Consider the following 8198-nt stretch of genomic DNA (forward strand, 5'->3'; position numbering starts at 1 on the left):
AAATATAAGATGAGGGATCGAGATCAATGAACATCCTCAAGAAGAGGATGAATATGAAATTGCTCTTATCTCCAAAAAAAATTGGATGATGCTCAAAAGAAAAGACCAAAACAGAACGATGTGCAACACAAAAAAAAAATCCAAATAATGAAGCAAACAATAGTTAAGTCAATTGTAATGGAGGCAACAAATTGAGACATTACAAAACTAAATGTCCCATAATCAAAATAATACATAGGAATTTTACATACAAGACAAAATCCATGATGGCAATATTGAATGACTTAGAAGATTCTGAAATGGAAGAGGATAATGAAACTTCATGTGCTTAATGAGAAAATCAAATGATGAAGAGGTAATTATTTTTTATTCATGTAGTCTATGTTTAGATATTTAACATGAGTATGATAGTATTCTTGATGACTCCAACATTTTATGCCAAAAAAGTTGCTTGTTAAAAGAACAATATTCTTAATTGAAAAAAGGAAAAAGAGAAGCTATAAGTCCATGTTGATAATATCTTAAAATCATTCAAGACCTACAACATTCTCTTTAAAATGTCTAAGCAACAATAGTTTATCAATAAAGGATAAACCAAAAAACATTCTTCTTAAAATAGAGTTGAAGTTTAAGAAAATAATCTTACCAAATTTTTTAGTCAATAGAAAAATTTGAAAAAAATAATGGAATCACAAGTTTAAATTTATGATAAAGCTGGCATTTGTTTGAAAAATCCAAAGAAATTAAAATGAAAAATTCTTTGATCCTAAAGAGGCTGGAAAAGTGAAAAAGAAATGTATCTGTTGTGAAAATTTTGGACATCTTGAAACAGATTGTAACCTTTAAAACAAAGGGAATTTAAAAAAAAACTCTATTTTTATTGCTAAAAATCTAGACATTATAAAATCCACAGTGGCAAAGCTAGTCATAAATCTTACCACAAAGGGGAAACTTCCTCTAAGGTAACTAACCCAAATCACTATGGGACCCTAAAATCGTACTATATTCTAATACCGAAGAAGCATCTATCAATCAAGAAAAATCCTTGGTACTTAGACATTGAATGCTCAAGGCATATGACAAGAGATAAACAATGTTCTCTCATTTGAAAAAGAAGATGGTGGACTAGTTACTTTTGAAAACAATTACAAAGCCCAAATTGAATTAGGAAAAGGAGTACCAGGTAAAAAAAAAAATGCTAAGATTAAGGATGTTCAATAGGTGGATGGATTGAAACTTATTTTACTCATTATTAGTCAATTGTGTGATATTGGATTTGAGGTTCTATTTAAACTTAACATGTGTAAAGTAAAACAAATATCCTCGGGGAGAATACGCTTCTTTAGATAAAGAAAAAAAAAAGAATGTTTATATACTATACTTAGACAAATTTCCAGCTGAATTATATGTTATGTATCTTGAAAAAGATAAATGAATTTGACATAAAAGTGTTGATTATGTAAATATAAAAACTATTTCAAAATTATCAAAAAACTTGATCTAGTAAGAGGTATTCCAAAAATAAGGTTTGACAAGGATAAAGTATGTGAAGCATGTATTAAGGGTAAACAAGTCAACAATAGTTTTCATTCAAAAGACATTGTTTCAAAAAAAATTGTCTTGAACTTCTTCACATAGATTTATTTGGCCTTGTAAAAACTGCAAGTCTTAGTGGAAAAGATATGATTCTGTAATTGTTGATGATTATTCAAGAATTATTTGGTTTTAATTTCTAAAACATAAAGATCAATATTTTGAAGCATTTCAAAAAAATTGCAAAAATATTCAAAATGACAAACAAACCAATATCATTTATGTGAGAAGTGATCATGGAGGAGAATTTGAAAACTCAACCTTTAAATGACTTTGTTTGATTAAAAATGTATCTCTCGTAATGTTTCTTATTTTAGAACTCCTCAAGAAAATGGAGTTGCTGAAAGGAGAAATACAAACTTGCAAGAAATGGCAAGAACCATTTTAAATGTACCAAATATTGAAAAATATTTTTGGGTAGAAGCCATAAATACATCTTGCTATGTTTTGAATCGTGTTTCAATTATAAAATTTTTAAACAAAACTCCTTATGGACTTTGGACAAATAGAAAACCAAATAATTGCATACTTTCATGTTTTTGGATGTTATTTCTACATTCTCAATCACAAAGATAGATTGTAGAAGTTTGATTCTGAATTTGTTAAAAGGGTATATAGAGTACAACTCAAAAAGCCAAGACGAATATGAATAGGATGATCAACCATCTCTCAAAAATGCAAATCAAGAACATGCGAAAGATTAACCATCTTCCTCATAAACTCCTCCTGAAAAGTTAGAGACCAGTGACTCATTATTCTTAGGATTAGATCATAGGGAAAACTACTGATTTCATTCAAATATAACGAGAGCAACATGGCTATGATATCAAAAATTGAGCCAAAAACAATCGATGAACCAATTAGTGACCAATCGTGGGTTGAATCCATGAATGAAGAACTTACTCAATTGAGAAGAATCAATTATGGAATCTAGTTTCCAATCCTCAAAGTAAAACAATAATTGGAATTAGATGGGTGTTAAGAAATAAGCTTGATGAAAATGGAAAGGTAATAAGAAATAAATATATATTTGTTGCACAAGGCTACAATCAACAAGAAGTTATTGACTATGATGAGACATTTGCTCTTGTAGTAAGGTTATACGCTATTTGTATCTTTCTTGCTTATGTTGCACATAAATACATTAAACTATTTCAAATGGATATTAAGAGTGCATTTCAAAATGGAATTTTAAATGAGGAAGTTTATATGCATCAACCTTCTGGTTTCAGAAAGAATATCATCACGCTGTTGGGAAAAGAATTTTAGATATTTAGTTGGTAATACTAATCTTGGACTTTGGTGTAGAAAATGTTCTTATTGTGATCTTGTAACATATTGTGATGCTGACTATACATGAGACAAAGTTGAAAGAAAAAACACTATTGGAGCTTGTCAATTTCATGGAAAAGCTCTCATATTTTGGTCATACAAAAAGAAAAATACAATTGCTCTATCGACTACTGAAGCTAAGTTTGTTTTAGCAGCAAATTTTTCTTCTCAACTTTAATGAATAAACAATTAATTGAATGATTACTCACTAACGTACATAAATATATTCATATTATGTGGTCATATAAGTGCTACAAATTTGTCTAAAAATCCTCTTTAGCATTCAAGATCATAGCATATATAAAGCAAACATCACTAGTACATTTTAACCTTATTACATCGTCGATATTAGATTGGTTGTTATACCATCAATGTAATAAGCAAGACGGTGGCAAATTTATTATTATGATAAACTTTGTTAGATCTGTTTTAATTGAATTGATCTAACATACACATTAAAAAAAATGATAACAAATTTATTATTATAATAAACTTTATTAAATCGGTTCTAATTGAACTGTTCTAACATACACATTAAAAAAAATTAAAAAAAATAATAATAACAAATTTATTATTATTACAAATTTTATTAAATATGTTATATTAAACCGTTCTAACAAACACTTTAAAAAAAACTCTCTAAGTTAAAAAAAAAATTAGAAATCAGCGGCAAATGCAAATCCATCTTTTATCTTTCATCCTTGTCCTTGATACACGAATACAAACCTGGTCACGAATTACTCAGTTTACTTTGCATCAATTCATTCTTCATCATTCATCCATACTGTTTTCGCAATATATATATATATTTACCATAGTATCCATTCTTCATCGTTCATCCGGTCACGAACTTAGTCCTCATCATTCATCCTTCATCACGAACCAAACATTTAGGAACCCATGTCTTACCCCTTCAACGCTTTAACATTTTCATCCTTCAACCTTTAACCTTCATCCTTCATCGTTAAGTAAAAACGCGAATACGAACTTCAGCTTTCAGCGGGAATCGGACGAACTTCAGCTTTCAACCTTCATTGTCGGTGATGAGTTGGTCCGGCGCAACATTTTTCTACTTCAGCACTGACGACGAGTGTTTTTTGTCTTCCTCTTCCATCTATCAAGGAGCGTTTCAATCATATTCTCCGGTAATTTTCTAACAATTCTTGTTTCTTACTTACGAATCTAAAATTATTTCATTCTAAATTGTTCTTATTATTAATCTTTAATTGAATTTTATTTTAGTAATATTTTAAAAAATTTCAATGTAACATTTAACAAGAAGATTATATTGTGTTGTGAGATGTCATTGAAGGGGAGTATTAAATCGTTTTATGTAGTAATAGTTAGTTAAACTCTTATTAGTTACATAAGTGATGCAGAAATTTCAGAAGTGGTGATGCCTAAAAATCGATGAAAGTGATGAAGAAATTTGAATAGTAGTAGTTACCCCGATTTTCAACCATCCTTTAAACCTGCATGCTATGTGTTTGTGAAATTGTCTCTGTTAATAAAACCTCAATAATATATTAGTAGATGTAGCAATGGCAGCAAAGATAGCACACTATTATTTTCACTGTTTCACTGCATGTAAACAGCTATTAATCATTAAGGTCCCTATACAAAATACTGTACAAAAAATATCAAAGCCTGACTACTTGCCCTCTGTTTCCATACAACGGACATAAGCCACCAATAAACAACTAAACTATCAGCATGCTATATACACCCTCCAACAATTGTAGTCAGTGAAGACATGAGCTTTGTCCCCAAGTAACTTCTTGTGACCAGAACTTCCAACAACTAGTTAACACCCTTATCTACATTGCTATAACAACCCTAATAGTTACATCTTGAAAATCCAAATATAGATCCAGTTAAGAGAATGAAGTCATGAAAGGTGGAAAGATCCTTGACCCTCTGTTATGGCATACAAGAGCTTCACTTTCATCTTTTCCTGAAATTCAATAAATTGTTAAGAGTATATTTTGATCTTTTTTTTAATGTTTGTTTCAAGTGGTTAGCAGATGAAAATAGTAGTCTGCTATCTTTGCTGCCATTGGTTCATGTCTTTGATGGCTTCTTTTATTGGATAATATTTATTGTTGTGCTATCTACTAATATATTATGATGGTTTTGGGCAGTTATGTAGAGAGTAGAAAATATGAGTAGATAATGTAGCAAGAATCTAGGTGACAGAAAGAGTATGTTTTGTAGTAGACCCTGATTCCCTAGCAGTAAGTATGACAAAGTGAAAAACTCCAGCTACTAGGGGTTAAACACTTTTCAAAGTTATAATCAAAGTTATAATCAAGTATAGTTTTGTAAACTTAATTAATAAGTAATTCACATTAAATTCCTTTAGTACCAAAATCTGTTTGTTGCATGTGTTTCATTGTTCGTTCTTATTCTGCTTCCTGGATAATTGGATGAGTTTTTCTTTCTTTTTTACCAACCTGACCTGATTTGGTTGCTTAGAGTCAATCTTATTATGCAATTGTTAAATTATGCATGCCATAGTTTCAATTGTTCTATTTAAATTATTATCATTTTTTTTATATTTCTAAGTTTTTGGGGTATGAAGCTTGTCTTTTTGTTTTGTTGAGGATGGATATCGATCAAATCACTAACAGAGGAAGTATACTAAGGGGAAGAAGATATTTATTCTATAATAAATAAACTAAATTAACAGAGCTGCTGAGGGTGTTAATACTGACATAGATATCTTATCTTGCCTGTTGTTGAACACAAATTAGTATGCTGATTTCTAGTTGTTATTTTTTCATGTGAAATATGATTGTGATTTTTCTGTTTGCACTGATTGATCATAATTTTTATGATGATAAATATTTTCTGATGTGTTGGTTTTCTTCTTGTGATGATGTACTTATCCCAATTAATTATTATTTAAGCTTAAGATGTCTGCGCTGGTTTTGTATAGGTATGAGCTCGGTCGTCAGCCAACAAACACTAAATTATCAATTAACAAGACAATCAGAAGGATCCGTGTTCAAGGGAGTACTGTGAAGTGGAAAACACTTAGATTGAATACCGGTAACTTCTCATGGGGTAGTGAAGTAGTAACTCGCAAGACTCGTCTTCTGGATGTGGTTTACAATCCCTTAAATAACGAGCTTGTCCGAACGCATACTCTTGTTAAGAGTGCTATTGTTCAGGTTGATGCTGCACCATTCAATTATTATTTATGCTTATGATGTTTGTGCTGGTTTTGTATAGGTACGAGCTCGGTCGTCAGCTAGCAAGCACTAAATTATCAATTAACAACACAATCCAAAGAATCTGTGTTTGAGGGGGTAATGTGAAGTGGATATATCTTAGATTGGATACTGATAACTTCTCATGGGGCAGTGAAGCAGTAACTCGCAAGACTCGTGTTCTGGATGTGGTTTACAATGCCTCAAATAACGAGTTCGTCCGAACGCAGACTCTTGTTAAGAGTGCTATTGTTCAGATTGATGCTGCACCATTCAAGCAGTGGTACCTTCAGCACTATGGTGTTGAAATTGGTAGAAACATCACTATGGTGTTGAAATTGGTAGAAAAAAGAAATCAACTGCAACCAAGAAGGATTCTGCAGAGGTGATAGTTTTGGAAACTTTCTTGTTATACACACTTATATACATTTTCATATGGTATATGGCTTCATTTATATTTGTGGAAGGTTTTGTTATTTTGGATATCTCATTTAGTTTCGAAATGACTTCCTTTTCAAATATTTATATAAGAAAATATATCGTATACAATAAGTTGAAATTGAAAGTAAGCACTAGTCATATTCTAACATGTTAGCCTTTAAGGGTATTGTAATTTATCATTTTGTGGATTAAATTCTCGTGCATTCTAATGTGTAGTAGTTGGCTCTTCTTTCAAATCGGATGTGTTTTTTCTCAACCTTTTCATATATAATTTCAAGGAGGTTGAAGCCGCTGTTGAAGAAGCCAAGAAAAGTAATCATGTGTAGAGGAAACTTGAGAACTGTCAAACAGATCGTCAGCTAGATTCCCTCATTGAAGAGAAGTTTGGTGGTGGTCGTTTGCTGGCCTGGCCTGTATTTCATCTCGTCCAGGTCAATGTGGCAGGGTTGCTGGGTATGCATAATTTTGCTTGTTTCAGAATATTTTGGATTGAACTTCATATTTGTTTTATTATTTACACTGGTTTTGTTTTATTTTATTTTTGTAGATACATCCTCGAAGGTAAAGGAACTGGAATTTTACATGAAGAAGTTACAAAGGAAGAAAGGAAATGGTGTTGCTTAATTGTAGTGTTTTCCATCTTATATATGACTTCATTTGTTTTTAATAGTGCAACAATATTTGGTACCTTTCAAGTTGATGTCATTTACTTTGGATGAGACAATGTTTATCAGATAACCTTTAGGTTGATGCCCTAAGACATCTTTAGCGTCAAACCTTAACTAGTTATGTGACAATTTATCAGCTCTGAATTTTATAACTTTGATTTTGTAAAAAAATTATGACTCATTGTCATTGATTTTTAAATGTAACGCTTCGTGTGAAGTTTTGTGTTTTATGGTTGAATGAGAAATTCTAATTAATAGGATAATATGTGAAATTTTGAGGATGCATATGTGAGAGGTGAAAGCTATTAAGAAAATAAATTAAAAAGTTAATTATTTAAATCGATTGTTTCATCGACAAAATAAATAATTTTGAATTTGACTTGTTATATTGGTTCAAATTTAACCGATCTAATAAATCATTTTTGAATTTGACTTGTTATATTGGTTCAAATTTAACCGATCTAATAAATCATTTTTGAATTTGATTTGTTACATCTATCATTTTAGCTGATTTAATAATTAATTAATTATTACAACGCTTGATGTTAGATCGGACAAGAAACTGATCTAACAAGTACATAGGAACCGATCTAACAAGGTTTAATTGCACTAGTACATCATTTTATATGTGACCATGTGCAGAAAAAGAAAATAGAATTGATTTTTATTGTTGATACTAAAAATAAATTAGTTGATATATTCACATAACATTTAGTTGAGGATATATTTAATCCTATTAAGTAAAAATTGTGCATCATAAAAAAGTATGTTTAACTTTAATGTATGAATGATATGATCATTTGATTAATTAGGATTTTATCCCTCAGGCCAATAAACGTCTTCATCTCACACGACCTCACTTGAGGAGGCTAATGAACCCGTGAGCGCTACATGCCCATGTGCCACGTCACTCCTTCTTAGGTAAGAGTTCAAACTAGTATTTTTGGGGGTT

The 8198-nt window shown here is 30.7% G+C and overlaps 1 long non-coding RNA gene across 1 annotated transcript; it reads left to right on the forward strand.

The window, feature by feature from the left end:
* Nucleotides 1-6685: 6685 nt before the first annotated feature.
* On the forward strand, nt 6686-7398 carry LOC101501540 (uncharacterized). The gene is made up of 2 exons (XR_012161788.1): nt 6686-7031; nt 7126-7398. It is a non-coding gene; the product is annotated as an uncharacterized lncRNA (long non-coding RNA).
* The last annotated feature ends 800 nt before the right edge of the window (nt 7399-8198 follow it).

This window comes from Cicer arietinum, chromosome 1 (assembly GCF_000331145.2).
Source record: "Cicer arietinum cultivar CDC Frontier isolate Library 1 chromosome 1, Cicar.CDCFrontier_v2.0, whole genome shotgun sequence".
Lineage (NCBI taxonomy): Eukaryota > Viridiplantae > Streptophyta > Magnoliopsida > Fabales > Fabaceae > Cicer > Cicer arietinum.